Below are 16,741 nucleotides of genomic sequence, written 5' to 3' on the forward strand. Positions count from 1 at the left end.
CTATTATATTTAATCATATTTTTGCATACTATATTTTTGCCTCAAGGTTGCTTATTTTAGTTCCTTCCTTTCTGTTTAGAGAAATTCTTTTAACCATTCTTTTAGTGTAGGTCTGCTGGTAACATATTTAGGTTTCCTTTATCTGAGAATGTCTTGATTTTCCCTTCATTCCTGAAGGATATTTTTGCTGGATGTAAGATTCTGGGTTCAGAGTTCTTTTCTTTTAGCAATTGAAAGTGTCATGCCACTTCTTTCTGGCTTCTACAGATTTTGATGTGAATTTCATTGTCATTTGAATTTTCTGGTAAAGTGTTATTTCTTTCTTTCTCTGATTTCAAGATTTTTAGTTTGTCTTTAGTTTTCAAAAGTTTGACTATGATGTTTTTGTTTGGATTTCTTTAGGTTTATCCTTTGAGGTGTTCATTCAGATTTTCGAATATGTAGGTTCATCTCTTTGAGCATATTGAAGAAGTTTTCGGTCATTATTTCTTCAAGTACTTTTTCACTCATGCCCTCTTTCTCTTCTCCTTCTGCAGCTCTGATGACATAAATATTAGATCTTTTGTTATAGTCCACAGGTTCCGGAGGCTCTGTTTATTTTTTTAATGCTATTTTCTCTTTGTTGTTCACATTGAGTAATTTCTATTGTTCTATCTTATAGTTTACTGTTTCTTTCCTCTTATCTCTCTCTTCTGATGTTGAGTCCATCCATTTTTTTAGTTTAGTTATCATATTTTTCAATTCTAAAGTTTTCATTTGGTTCATCTTTACATTTTCTATTTCTTTCTAAGACTTTCTATTTTTTCATTTGTTTCCAGCATGTTTGTAATTGCTCATTGAGGTATTTTTATGATGATTGCTTTAAAATCTTTATCAGATATGTCTAACATCTCTGTAATTTCAGGTTGGCAGCTATTGATTGTCTTTTTTTGTAATTCAGTTTGAAATTTTTCTCATTCTGGATAGGATGCATGATTTTTGATTGACACTTAACATTTTGGGTTTTGTGTTATGAGATGCTGGATCTTATTTAAATAATCTGTTTTAGCCAGTGCTATGGCAGTGGAGGAAATGGGCACACTACCTCATTACTGCCAGGTTAGGGTACAAGTCCTGGTTTCTGATTTGGACTCTGTTAACAGACATGCAGGGTGGGGCTACTCATTAGCGCTGGGGCAGGAATGGGAGTTCTGGCTCCCCATTAGTGCTTCAACTGATACCTCCTTGCTCAGGAAAGGTAGGAGTACCTCATTACTGCTCCACAGGTGACCTCCACTGACACTACTAGGGAAGAGGGAGGTAGCCTCATTCCTCCTGTGCAGTGGTGAATGTCCTGACTCTCTACTAGGACTCCTTGGACACTACCCCCATTACCATTTTTTTTAATGTAATTATTTAAGTATTAATTTATATAATTTAATTTTTTTCACTTTATTATTAGTTTCAAGTATACAGTACATTGGCTGGACATTTATATAGTTTATGAAATGATCCCCGATTGCTCTTTCTCTCCTCCAGCTCTACACCTACCCATTACTTTAATGCTAACTGCATTCCCTATGCCATGATCCCCATCTCCATGACCATCTATCAACTACTAATTTGTATTTCTTTAACCCTTCACTCCTTTATCCCAGCTCCCCAAGCCCCCTTCCCTCTGGCTGTCACCAAATTGTCCTCTATATTTGTGAGTCTGTTTTTGAATAAAATTTAACTTTTAATATGGCTATTTCTAACAACTGGCTCATAAAATTCTAGAAAATTTAACAATCAACTCTTGTGAGCCAGCAGGAGTTGGCATCATCACAACTCTGTAAAAATGCAATGACATTTGATCTAGCAACTCTACTACTTGGAATCTACCCTAAGGAATTCTAAATTTCTCTTAAATGCATCTGTACAACTGTTTACTTAACGTCTCTTATTGTGTGTCTAATAGGCATCTCAAATTTATTATGTCTAAAACTAAATCCTTAACTTTTAGTCCATAAAACCTATTTCTTTTCCCGTGTTTCTTATCTCAGTAAATGGCCCAACATCACTGAAATGCTCAGGTTAATTAGCCTTGACTTTTCCTCTTATACTATCTAAACTATTAGCAAACCCTATTGACTGCATCACCAAAATATACTATAAATCCGATGACATCTTACCTTCTTCATCTTGAGCCTCATTGGTTTTGATTAGCCGGTATATCAATCTATCAGGTAATCACTGTGGCTTTGTCCGGCCAAGAATGAGTTACACCCATCTCTGAGGGCACTGACTCAATTCTATCCAAAGTACCTGAATGAATCAATTATGGCAAAAAGACGATTTTGGCTATAATGTTGCAGAAAGATCATTTAATTGCTTATGTTATAAACATTAAATAATTCTATACATATATAGTAGACTAAGTAGGCAAAAAAAGGAATAAAAATAAACCCAGCATTTAATGCTTATTTTCATGTGTAGCATGTTTTCAAATGTGAATTTATACAACCTAAACAAATCTTTTTTTTAAATACATTTTTTAATTATCTAGAGCCAGTTTGTTCTTTTAAAGATACCATTAATGCTTATCTATCTTTTTTTCACATAGAATGGAACAATGTGATGATATATGTAAATTCACGGTAAATTCCTCTATATGGCAAAAATACTTTTTTTCTAAGGCTCTTTAGCTCACTGCTGATACATTTAAAAGTAAACATAAGAGAAGACCTGTTTTACACCTTTGTGCCAGTATCCCTTTAAACCTCTGTTCAGTTTATTTCTGATTTCTCTGGTTTCTTCATTAGATCCACTTGAGAATAGTTTTCTTCATTTGAAATATATAGCTGCCAAATAGGACATAGTTCTAAACTTGAAACATTCAGAGTCTTATAAAAGTTACCCTGACTTTTTAACTGCAATAACTACTTTATAAGCAAATGTTAAAAGAATTATAACTCTTTAAAAGAGATAAGTTCTCTCCATTTAAACACATAAGATTATTGCTCTTCAAGAAAGTTATGTCTGTTAGATGCAATTTATGTACTCAATACACATTTGAGTGCTACTGCATGTGAGGACTGTGATAGGTGCTGAGACAGTCAAGAAGACAAACTTGTAATCACAGTTTTGCCCTATTTATATATATATGTCGTTTGTACTGCCTGCATATCACCTAGATACTTAATTTTTTTCAGCCAACCCCCAATACCTCACTCCTACTCACTCCCTTGTCTTTTAAATCTAAGGGTGCTAATGACTTCTATCTGTCTTTGGTTCTTGAGATTTTCTTCCCTTAAACTTTTCCATATCTCTGTAAACAGTCCCTTTATAAAATTCTCTTAATTTAAGTCCTTTTGAACATGCCATTCTAAATGAAGGTTGATGTTAGAAATATTCAGATTCTGGTTAACTATTGATTTGTTTGGGTAAAGGGCTAGCTGCTTATCTTCTAAAGTACCATTTTTGTCACTTCCTTTATTCTCTGTCTCAACATTGCTTCCATAATAACTTTTATGTAAATTTTTTTTTTACTTGTTTATTTACAATCTTCTCCAGTAGGCTAGAAGTTACATAAGGCATGGACCATGTTTATTTTTTCACCATTGTATTCCTTATGACTGGCATATAATACATGCTTAATAAATATTTGCTCATTCACTTATTTAACAAATATTGAGTGCCCACTATGTGCCAGGCTCTATGTAAGATTCTGAAAACAGAAAAAAAAAACCAAGCTCCTTCTCTTATAAAATGCATAAATAATTGCGTTCCAAATATAAATCTATGGGATATTAATAGCCTTACATGAAAAAAAAGCATTCTATGTCTAAATTTAGGCAACAGTTACACAAAAGTTGAATTGATTTTTTGTTGCAGGTTTTATCAGTTATTTTAATAATCAAATATGAATTTGTAAGAGGGGATTGATACATATGCAGTGTTTCCTAAGCTCTTTTATCACAGAGCCCCTTTTTTAATGAGCAAAGATAAAGATTTTAAAATAGGCCATAATTTAGGAGAGCATGGTTATTGCTTTGGATTTTTAAAGTGAGTCATGAAAAATTTGACTAGAGGTACAATTTCTGTATCTAATCCTCTCCTTTTTATTATCCTTTAATCAATTGCTTTAAATATATAACACAAAATGATCGTTACGATTTAAAAGCAGGTGATGCCTCTTTTACAAGATATAACACAAATTTAAAGTTTTACAGTTGACTCATTGGGTGATATTTAATTAATAACATCTTCATTATCATGGTTTGCTTCACAAATGGTGCAAATGACATTGAAACAATTGGCCTAATTTCAAATTCATCCATGTTTAATTCAGGGCAATACTAACATAGCTCTAATACATTTTACCAATTCACCAGGATAGCCTACTGCACAAACCATATACCTTCTCATTTCCATGCCTTAAATGTTCTTTTCCTCCCAGAAGTCCTAGTTCCACCTCTTAATCTCTGTCTTTGAAAAACTGTATTATTTCTGAGCCTCAGTTTCCTCAATTATGAAATAATAATAGCTATCTCACAGGATTAAAGAAGGTCATATATATAAATCTTATCATAAGTGAGAGGTAACAGACAAGCCAGGGGAACAGACTAGAATGATGGATGTGGTAATGGATTACAGCTGGAGACATCACTAAATGTGCATGTTTAATTAATAGAGATACAGACGGTTAAATATAGAAATATGTATATAGATATGTATAAACATGGGTTGGGTGAGTATATACACATATTCTTCTTTGTTCTTTCATCTGAGAGGGCTTAGAGGAAATGAAACTCCATATACAATAAGCACATTTAGCACCTAGATGCTGGCTTCTAATATCATGAAAAAGAACTAGGACTCCTTGGAGAGATGGCTGATTCTAGAACTGGAGCAAAAAATATATAAGATAATCTTGTGGTGTCAGAAAGTAAGGAATTGTTACACAGACACACATACAGACACACACACAGACACACACACATTGATGGGATACCTAAGAAGGGCACAGGAGCCAAGTGAAAGACTTCTCAATAGCCAAAGCTAGAACAATTTGAACAACAAAGTAAAACTGCCATCACATTATAAACCTAAAGTATAAAATAAATATCCACGAGTCCACAAAATATTAAAAATAAAATTCCCTTATGACCCAGCAATTCCACTGCTGGGTATTTACCCAAAGGACTCCAAAACACTAATTCGAAAAGATATATGCACCCTTATGTTAACTGCAGTGCTATTTACAATAGCTAAGATATGGAAGCAACCTAAGTGCCCATTGACAGACGACTGGATAAAGAAGATGTGATATATATATATACGATGGGATATTACTTGGCTATAAAAACTGAAATCTTACCACTTGCGACAACATGAATGGACCTAGAGGGTATTATGCTAGGTGAAATAAGTCAGGTAGAGTAGACAAACACCATATTATTTCACTTATATGTGGAATCTAAAGAATAAAATAAATGAACAAACAAAACAGAAACAGATTCATAAATACAGAGAACAAACTGATGATTACTAGATGGGTGAGGGGTTGAGGGGCTGGGTGAAAAAGGTAAAGGCATTAAGAAGTACAAATTGGTAGTTAGAAAATAGTCACAGAAATGTAAAGTACAATATAGAGAATATAGTCAGTAATATTGTAATAACTATGTATAGTGCCAGGTGTGTACTACACTAATTGGAAGATCTCTTCATAAATTATATAAATGTTTAACCACTATGCCATACACCTGAAACTTATATAAAATAATATTAAATGTCAATTGTAACTGAAAAATTTTAAAAATCCATGAATCCATACTGATATAATTAAATAAATTAATAAATGGAGGAAAATAAACAAATCTCCCATATAGAATTCCAAACAAATTATGTAGATACTCGAACCCAAAGCAAGGTAAGTAAGTTCCCACTCCTTAAGTGTGGGCTCTACATAAGTGACTTTCTTCCAAAGTCACATGGAAAGGGTGGGGGGATAGCTTTGCAGTGGAGAAGCCTGACATGGAGAAGCCTGACAAACACCGCTTTGGTCAGGTGATAAAAGTCAACATCAATAGTCATAAGTCACATTGATGGTATGTAACCTTGATATGATATAATGAAAATGGCACTGTACATTCATAATCTTCCTCAAAAACAAACAAACAAACAAACCCATAACTCATACCATTATATACTTATTAGAACAGCCAAAATACAGAATACTGACAACACCAAATTTGGGCAAAGATGTAGATCAACAGGGGCTCTTATTCATTTCTGATGGAAACACAAAATGGTACAGCCACCTTAGAAGTTTGGCAGCTCCTTACAAAGCTAAACATATTCTTATAATTTGATCTAGCACTTGTGATCCTTGGTATTTACCCAAAGGAGTTGAAAACATGTCCACTCAAAAAACCTGCACATGGATGTTTATAGCTGAAATGTAGAAACAACCAAGATAACTTTCAGTAGGTGAATGGATAAACTGTGGTACATCCAGACAAGGGAATACTATTCAGTGCTAAAAAGAAATGTGCTATCAAGCAATGAAAAAACATGGAGGAAACCTAAATGGATATTACTAAGTGAAAGAAGCCAATCTGAAAGGCTATGCATCGTGTGATTCCAACTATATAACACTTTGGAAAAGGCAAAACTATGGAAACAGTAAAACCATCAGCAGCTGCCAGGAATTGAGTGGCAGAATGACTAGGCAAAGCATAGAGGATTTTTTGGGCAGTGAAAATTCTCTGTAACATTATGATGATGGATATATTTTATTGTTTGTCTGAATCTATAAAATGCACAACATTTTATGGAGTTAATCTTAAGGTAAACTATGGATTTTAAGTGATTATGATGTGTCAGTGTTGGTTCATCAATTATAACAAATGTACCTCTCCAGTGAGGGATGTTGATATGGGGGAGACTGGATGTATAGAGGAGGGGGATATATAAGAAATTGCTATACCTTTCTCTCAATTTTGCTGTGAACCTAAAACTACTCTAAAGAAATAAAGTGATTTTTAAAAATTAACTAAATAAACTATAACTCCAGTCTAATCATGAGATAAATGTTAGACAAAATTCATTAAAGGGGCATCCTACAATATACCTGACGGGTACTCCTCAAAACTGTCAAGGTTTTCAAAAATGAAATCTAAGAAAATGTCACAGCCAACAAGAGCCTAAGGAGACAAATTAACATGGGGTCCTGGAACAGAATAAGAATATTAGGTAAAAACTAAGGAAATATGAATAAACTATGTATTTTTATTAATAATCTATTGATTCATTAATTATATCAATGTACTAGAATAACAAAAGGTACTAATAATAGTGATAACTGTGTGGATGAGGGCATATGTGAGAACTCTCTGTACTATCTGTTCAATTTTTCTATGTATCTAAAACTGTCCTAAGTGACAAGTCTATTAATAAAAAAGAAAATGCCTCTTACAATGCCTGATATGTAAAAGGTGTTTAGTATGTGGTCTCTATAATCAGTTACCATCATTATCAATAATAACATTAACTGATATTTTTCCAGTATGAACCAGTTTATGGTCATGAATATAATCTTATTTACAATAATCATCCTTGTTTCAATGGAAACTGTAGATAGAGGAGAAACAGTTGAGCTTTAGAGAAAACAGACTGAGATTAAAAGCCTGGCTTTGAAATTTTACAAGCTTTGTGAACTTTGGCAAGTTATTTATTTTAACTCTCTGATTTCCTCATTTTTAAGATGAGGCTAAAAATAGCACCTATAATAATTATCAAAATGAAATGAGGCAATGTAGTAGAATTCACTCATTCTACTAATTATTATTGAGTGCACACTCTGAGGAAAACCAAGAAAGACTTTTTTTGGGGGGGAGGCGGTCTTGGAGACAGGGAATAGTAGGAATTTGGTTTGGGACCTGTGAAATTTCAGATGCTTATTAGCTATCCATGTGGAAAAGTCAAATAAATGATTATATATATATGAGTGTTTTGAATACAGGGAAGGGATCATGGCTGGAGATAAAGTTTAGCCTTACAGTTTTGAGAATGAATAAATTGACTTGAGGGACACTCCAACACTTAGCACTCAAGTATAAGACAAATCAGCAAAAAAAGCCTGAGCCAGAGGAACCAGAGAGGTATGAAAAAAAGCAGGGGACAATAATGTCACAGATATAACAAAAGTTCAAAAAAGTGTTGAATACTTCAAAGAGGTTAAGTAAATGAGGAAAAAGGACTGTTCGTTGCATTTGGTTAATACTCAGGTTGCTGATGACGTTGACAATTGTAGTCTAAGTGAAATGATAAGGGCAGAAGCTTGAATGAAGTGAGATGAAGAGTAAATGGGAGATGAGGAAGAATGGACAGCAGGTGTGATAAGTTTGAGAATTCTGCAAAAGGGAGCAAAGAAATGAGGTCATGACTGAAGATGAGTTTAGTGTCAAGGGAGGGTTTTTAAAGAAGGTAAACTAGAACACGTTTGTAGGATTGGAATAATCCTATAGGAAGAAAAAATTTTTTCATGTACCTAGGTACTTAAATCGTTTTCTGTTTTTACTGTAGGCTCTCTAATCTCCTGCCTCACACAGTTATGTCTGGAAGTCTGAGATTATTTCATGTGAAAACATGACTAGTCCTTCTGCTACCATCTGTCATGTAATACTCTCCTGCCAGACATCCTTTAGTAAATTCTCCTGACCTTCCACTGCCCATGAAATTATTTAATGATGCTTTTGCACTGCCACTAGTCTTGAGGCTCATCTTGGATATTCTGATGTCCATTCCTAAGGCACCATTTCCTGATGATCCCACAGCTGCTACTGCCAATATGCTAAAATCCTTTAGGTGCCAAAATAGTGGTGGATGGATCTCTAAAGTCTTCAATAGGCAATATTTAGAGCAGAAGAGGACAGGATGCTCCTTCTCCTCACTATATATTTGAGAATTAAGCAGTGTTGATTGTGACCAAAGGTCTCCTAAAATAATTTCTAAAAATAGCATATTTTGTTTCTAGTTAGAGTATTTAAGGGCCTTAAACTTAAGTCCATTAAATGGACCCATTTCCTAGGACAGACCTCATGTTGTATTCCCAATTATTCTTTTCACTGTATTGCTTTTATGACTTTTTTCTGCTTCCCAAACCTCATGCAAATCAATTCATGCAAATTCCTAGTTGGCCTAACATTTTGGTCTTTTAAGTCTAAATCTCAGAAATAGGGATATAGCTTAAGCTAAAGCTTGAAACCTATCTAGAGTTAGTAGTGTACCAAGCATGGGGTAGTGGGAGTGGTCTGCTCTGAATGAAGGTAATAAGGGGGTAGACTAAGTGTAGAGAATTAAAAGCATGAACATAACTGATTAAAGGTAGATCTGCTTTTAACTGTCTCTATGCACCAGCACTTCAAAATCATATCAGTGAAAAAATACCTCTCTCCCCAAAATCTTTAGTTAATCTAAATTCTAAACAATTGTATGGTTATACTCTGAGTTTTAATGATACATAAATAAGCTTCAAATTAACACATTTTTATCATTTAAACATTGTATTCTATGTGGAAGCTAATTTGGAATCAGCCTCCAACACACTCAGAGTCAGATACACATTTGTTTTTAGAGTGAGTTCATAATGGCTTGAGTTCACTCAAGATGCTGTTTTGGTCTCTAATTCCTGTGCTACTACATATTTCTGCATTCAAACAGTAAATTTGATGTAAATAATGATAACAGAGATTGTAAAGACAAAGTGAACTTGAGTTTCTTCAATTGTCATTTTTACATGATCACATGGAGTTATTTATGTTTAAAATTTCAAATTTAAAATGCAGAGGCATTTGAAAGCTGCTAAAATCAATTCTAAAAAAACAGATGTGTAATTTCTAAAAGTTATTGTGAAATGGGATTTTTCTGAAACTACGCCAAGCTTATCCTTTTTTGCTTAAACTTTTCCTATTTGTAGATATGTTGCTTCATTCGAAAGAAACTTTTAAAAATTAAAGTCAATAAAAAAGTTCTTCGATTAATAGTGAGTAAAAATAAGATTGAAAATCTGACTATATTCTCTACTGAATATGAATATGTGAAGAAGACCAGTTTCAATAAAGTCACTGACAAATATGCAGAAGGCTGAAAAATAAAATATTATTCATTACTGTAACAGACTAATATATAACTTCCTTTCTTCTTTAAAATAAACTAATTAAAAACTATTAGTACTTACTTTCTTTTTCCAAACTGTGATATTTGTTTGTTTTCAACAAAAGAAGATTCTCAACCCATGAATATATGGTTAATTAATTTATGACAACAGAGCCAAGAATATACAATGGGGAGAGGACAGTCTCTTCAGTAAATGGCATTTACAAAATTGTAAAGCCACATGCAAAAGAATGAAACTGAACTACTATCTTAAACCATACACAAAAACCAACTCAAAATGGATTAAAGGCTTGAATCTAAGACCTGAAATCATAAAACTCCTAGAGGAAAACATGTCTAAAATATATAAATAACTCATACAACTCAATAGCAAGGATGTGGAGAAAAGGGAACCCTTGTGCATTGTTGGTGAGAATGTAAATTGGTACAGGCACTATGGAAAACAGTATGGAGGTTCCTCAAAAAATTAAAAAATAGTATTACCTTTTGATCCAGCAATTCCACTTCTGGATATTTATCTGAAGGAAATGAAAACACTAACTCAAAAAGTTGTATTCCCATGTTCATTGCATTATTCAGCATTGCTACAATATGAAAAGAACTCTAGTGTACCTTGGGATGACTGGAGAGAGAAAATGTGGTATATATACACAATGGAATATTATTCAGCCATAAAAAGAAGGAAATCTTTCCATTTGTGACAACCTGGATGGAACTTGAGGGCATTATGTCAACTGAAATAAGTCAGGCAGACAGAGAAAGACAAATGCCAGGTGATCTCACTTATACATGGAATCTAAAGAAATAAAACCTGAACTCATAGATACAAAAACATATTGGTGGTTGCCAGAGGCAGGGGTTGTGGGGTGGGCAAAAAGGGTGAAGGTGGTCAAAATGTATAAAATTCCAGTTATAAAATAAGTCCTGGGGATGTAATGTACAGCATGGTAACTGTAGTTAATAACATCATATATTTTACATTTGAAAATTGCTGAGAGTAGATCTTAAAAGTTCTCATCACAAGAAAAAATTTTCTAATTATGTGTGGTGATAAATGTTAACTAGATTTATTGTGACATTCATTTTACGATACACATAAATGTTGAATCATTATATTGTACACCTAAAACTAAAAACTGAATTTGATTTTGAGAAGGAAAAAGCTTAAGCATTGAAATATAATGATTTTAGATTTAGCTATTCATGTTCTGTGGCAACTTTATTCCAAATGAAAAATAATAATATTATAATAGTAGTACTCTCTCCCTCTGTAACAGATGTTTCTGGTACCACCCATATCACATATGCACAGCTCATCTCTGATTCTAGCCATATCTGTATTAGGTCATTCCAATTCACTTCACATTTCCAGTCTCTTACTCAAATAAGTCTGCATTCTGCCCTAAGGCCTTCTCCAGACAGAATGGGAGCTTGCTCAGCCCATTTGGCAAGCATAGCCCAGATGAGTGGAGGAGAATTTAACCCCTATCTGAGGCAACTCTCAGTTGATAGAATGTGGGGTTTGTAAATAAATGCTCCAGCCTCTTTAAAGTGGATTACAAAATACTCAATAACGCAATCCTTATTATATTTGTTTTCCTCTTTCCCTATTTCACTCTACTTACTCTCTCCCTTTTGGTTCCTGGGATAACCTCCTAAATAAACTAACTGCCTCCTAAATAAACTACCTGCATCCAAGACCACGTCTATGACTCTGCTTTCAGAGAAACACAAATTGAAAATACTCTCAATCACTATATTCCAATAACATTAAGGATTTTGTAGTTCTGTGAAAACGGCAAGCTCTTTCTTACCCTGGGGCTTTTGAATATGTTAGTCCTTCTCACTGGTCAGGTATCAACTTAAATATAACTTTTAAGAAAAATCTTTCCTAACTCCTTAGAGCCTTTTGCTTACTGCCCTTATATTAATCTGTACTTTTGTTTAGTGGTACTTACTATAACCGTAGTTGACTATTTATTTGGATACTTTTATGTTTAAAGTTGGTTTCTTAAATTAGGCTATAAGTTCCATGAAAGCAGGGATGATGCCTGTTCACAATAATATGACCAGCATCTTAGTAAAAAGTCTGGCATCCTAGTGATGTCAACAAATATGTTCTTAGTGCCTATCATTTCTTCAGCACTTTTCTAGACTCTAGAAATACAGTAAAGAACAAATCAGGCAAAAATTCTATCCTCATGGATCATACGTTCTAGGAGGGAGAACCAAGAGAAAACTAAAAACCATACAAATAAAATACATGGTATGATAGAAGATGGTAAATGCTATGAGGAAAATAAAATAGCAAAGGGAAAAAGAGTGTTAAGGGAGTTGTAGTTTTAAATAGGGTGTTCATGGAAGGCCTCAATTATGTGAAATTGGAGACAACATCTATAAAATATGAGCCCTATCGATATCTGAATTGAGTATTCAGGCAGAGAGAAAAATAAGTGCAAAGGGCCTCAGGCAGGAGAATGCTTATCTTGGGGAGTATTCAAGAACAGCAATGAAACGAGTATGTTAGGATTAGTAGAGTAAGTGAGGGGAAAATAGGAAGAAATGATATCATAGGTACTGGGGGATACTGAGGAAGATAATATATGACCTTAGAGAGTATTGTTAGGGCTCCTATTTTTACCCTGAGTGAGATGAAAAGAAGCCATTGGAGTTTTGGGCAGGAAAATAATATGATCTGACTTCTATTTTAATACTATGACTGTGGCTGCTATGTTGAGAAGGTGGACAAGAGTAGATATAGACCAGTTAGGATGCCATTGCAATAATATGGGCAGGAGATTAAGATAACTTGGACCAAGATGGTAGCAGTAAAGGTAGTGATAATCAGATTCTGAATTTTTTTTTTTTAAGAATCAGTAGGATTTGCCTCCAATGCTTTTAGGTTTGAGCAAATAGGACTGAGATTGGAAAGACTGTAGAAGAAGCAAGTTTGGAGGTAGGATGTAAAATATGAGATGCTTATTATATATCCAAGTGGGGATGATAAGTAAGCAGTTGGTACATAAGTCTGGAGTTCCAGGGAAAAGACTTGGCTGGAGATATGAATTTGTAGGTTGTCACCACACAGATGATATTAAACCATTAAATTGGATGAGATGCCTGAGAGTATAAGGTTAGATAGAAAAAGAGAGGAAGTAAAAAGAGAGGATTTGAGCCATGGAATCTCCCAATATTTAGAAGTCAGGGAAATGAAGAGGAACCAGCAAAGGAAACTGAGAAGGAGTGGTCAGAAGAAAACAGGAGAGTGTGGTGGGAGTTGTGGAAGTTCTCTTCTGATTGCCTCAACTTTTGCAGTAAAATAGGAAGTAAAATTATTAGCTGAAAGTGTGAAAGGGGAGGAAAACTTAGAGACCTGAGGAAACAGAAGGTATGAGTAGTGCGTTTTTTTCCGGTCTCATTTAGCTGTATGGGTGTAATCAAAAGGGTAGAAAGAGGGTTGAATTTAACCATTTTTCCCATAGGAATATGACAAAGTGAGAGAAGTAAGTGAGTTGAAGATGAATGGAAGGGAATAATTATAATCACTGGCCTTGGAGTTTAAATTAGGCAAAAATGGTGTGAGGTCATAAGTGGGATGAAGGAGCAGTAAGTTAAAAGTCTCAGGGGGCTTTGAGAATGATCACAGGATCTTAGTGGGAGTGAGTAGAAAGGCAGATGATAGTTGGAGAGCAGGATGCTTGAAATTGAGATTACAGGAAGGTTTAGTTATAGTTAAGACAAGATCTAAGGTATTATTATGGTAGTGGGTGGCAGAGGCAGGTTGGAAAGGAGTCAGGTAATGAAACATATGCAATCTAATGGAGATTATGGTCTGTGGTAAGAGAAAACGACCTGCAATCTGGGCTTTTTTGTAGTACTTGATATAAACAGAGACAAATGGCATCACTTATCAAATAGCATTACTTACCAAAGTTACAGAAACTTACCCAAAACAGGACATCTCCAGACAGCTTATATAGGAACACCATGCCTCAGAAAAGTCTATTGGAGAAGAATGAAGAGGGAATTTATTGGCTGGCCACCCCTGTGTCAGGTCTCCCACTGTCAAAGTTTGCCCCTTACAGAGTTATGCTTTCCAATCACTTGGCCTCTCCTGTACTTTATAGATAAAGAAGATCTCATACTCTGTGGCATGATCCTTCATCTGCATCTGGAATTTGTGGAAGAAGTCAAAGACTTCAAGATTCAGTGTGAAACCAACTGGATCCACTGGAGCCTGGTCATGGAGGCAGTAGCTGGGGCTGAGCAAGCAGCCGAGGGCAGGAAGCCTGGTGGAAAATCTGAGGCAATGCATAAAAAGTGTCAAATACACTCTCAAATCTGTAACTATGGCATTGACAGTTCCACTTAGATAGTCCACAGGTATCTCAATCTTAACATGTCTAGAATATTTTCAACCTTTTTTATTATGATATATTACAGATCCACAGAAAAGTTTTTTTTAAAAGCCACAGAGGGAAAGAATAAGTTGCAACACATACAACTTACAAAAGAGTCATTCTAGAAGAATATATAAAAAGCTTCTTCAAATTATTAAAAAGTAGATAGCCCAGTTGAAAAGAGGCAAAAGAACATATATTTCACAAAAAGGAAAATCCAATGCCCATAAATATATGAAAACAGCTCAACTTCATTAGTAATCAGGAAAATTCACTTTAAATCATACTGATAATTCCACTTGTGAATAGAGTATAGTGGGAAGAAAATATCAATGTTCTGCTGCAACAACTATAAAAAATTGATAAATTATAAAAATCATAAATTTTAAAAATAATTAACCAAGTATTTATTTTTAAAATTTTCCCTTTTTTAAATGACGCACCAACATAAACACTTTTTGACATAATCTTATAATTTTGGATTTTCTACATTTTTAAATACTCTATGTTATAGCATTAAGATGTAAAGACTTGCATCTTTCATTTTAAATTTACATTGATAAGAGGTAGATATTGTCTTAGTACTGAATATATTTTACTTCAACAAGAATGATTAAATATTCTGAATGCTATAAATTTTCAATCTATTCTCAACCCGATATATTACAAATTGAATATCATCATGTGATGACTCAGATGTGATTGGTTGATTGATTTAATGTTTCATAGTTATAGTTTCAAAATATATATATTATTCAAAAATGCTTATGGTCTTCACTAGCTAGTATTTTTGGCTGTAGTCACGTAATGTAAATGTAGTCAAATAAAATCAGAATTTGCATTTATGGAAACAATTCATGCATACAGAAATAGTAAAAGGCACATAAGATTTTTAAAAGGGAGAACAAGTATCACACAAATTATGTGGTATATTGATCATCATAACTGTATTTTTTTGGAGCATAATAAATCATCCAAGAATATTTCTTTGTCAGTTAAGTCCTGGTAAATTACTATCTTTTTAAAAATAAATTTATCAGAGTGACATTGCTTAATAAAATTATATAGGTTTCAAGTGTACAATTTAATAATATATCATATGTATATTGCATCATTGTATGTTCACCACCCAAAGTTAAATTACCTTCCTTCACCATATATTTGGTCCCCTTATCTACCTCCCCCTTTCCCTTTAGTAATCACTACACTGTTGTTTATGTCCATGGGTCTGTTTGTTGCTTTCAGTTTTACATCCCACATATGACTGAAATTGTATGGTTCTCAACTTTTTCTGCCTGACTTATTTCATTTAGCATGGTAATCTCGATATCCATCTATGTTGTCACAAATGGCAGTATTTCATCTTTTCTTATGGCTGGGTAATACTTTCAGGGATCATTTCTAGAGTTTGTTACCAAGCTTTCAATTAAAAGCTCAGAAGAGCCATTCCCCTTAAGGAACAGGGACAAATCAGAGATAGAATGAGTCTCACAAAAATTTCAACTCAGCTCCAATATAGCTCAATTCTGGATTGTACTAACGTGATCTTCACTTTACTTCATTTACTTAGAGAAAAGAGCTAAGTATCTCTGGGGTAAAATAACATCACTAGTATTCTCTATGGTCCTATTTTAAACAATGTGTAGATATAATTAATACATATAATACATATAAAGAGAATAAAATGACAACAATAATCAAGATAAAAAACAAACAGAGCCAGAACCACAGATGATCCAAATGTCATAATTAGGAGACAAGGACTTTAAAATCACTATTACAAATATTTTTTTTAATCAAAAAAGTGAGTTTTAAAACATGGTGAAAAGGTGGAAAACTTAAAATTTATTTAAAAAGAATAAAATGAACAATCCAGAAATAAAAAATACAATAACTGAAATAATGAAATCAATAAATGGGTTTAAAAGCAGACTAGAAAGACTAGAGAACTCAAAGATAAGTCCAATGAAAATATTCAAACTAAAGCACAGAAAGAAAAAAGAATGAGAAAAACAGAACACTAATAAAAGGCATGTGTACACAATCAAGTAGTCTAACATACATATAATTGGAGTGCATTGAGAAGAGAAAGAAAATGGGGCTGAAGCAATATTTGAAGAGATGATGGTCAAAGACTTTCCAAAATTGATAAAAGATAGCAATACACAGATTCAAGAGGTTCAGGGTAAATGTCAAGA

The 16,741-nt window shown here is 33.8% G+C and overlaps 1 protein-coding gene across 2 annotated transcripts in view; it reads left to right on the forward strand.

The window, feature by feature from the left end:
• Nucleotides 1–16,741, forward strand: part of CUNH1orf185 (chromosome unknown C1orf185 homolog) — a 115,973-nt gene that overhangs the window by 25,156 nt on the left and 74,076 nt on the right. Inside the window, exon 2 of one of the 2 annotated variants that reach the window (XR_005657990.1) lies at nt 14,271–15,542. The exons of the other annotated variant lie outside the window; for it this stretch is intronic. The gene's annotated coding sequence lies outside the window, so the exon portion shown is untranslated. Of the gene's footprint in view, nt 1–14,270; nt 15,543–16,741 lie in introns of those variants that run through there. 2 annotated transcript variants of the gene reach the window in all.

Source organism: Pteropus medius, unplaced genomic scaffold (assembly GCF_902729225.1).
Source record: "Pteropus medius unplaced genomic scaffold, Ma_sr-lr_union100, whole genome shotgun sequence".
NCBI lineage: Eukaryota > Metazoa > Chordata > Mammalia > Chiroptera > Pteropodidae > Pteropus > Pteropus medius.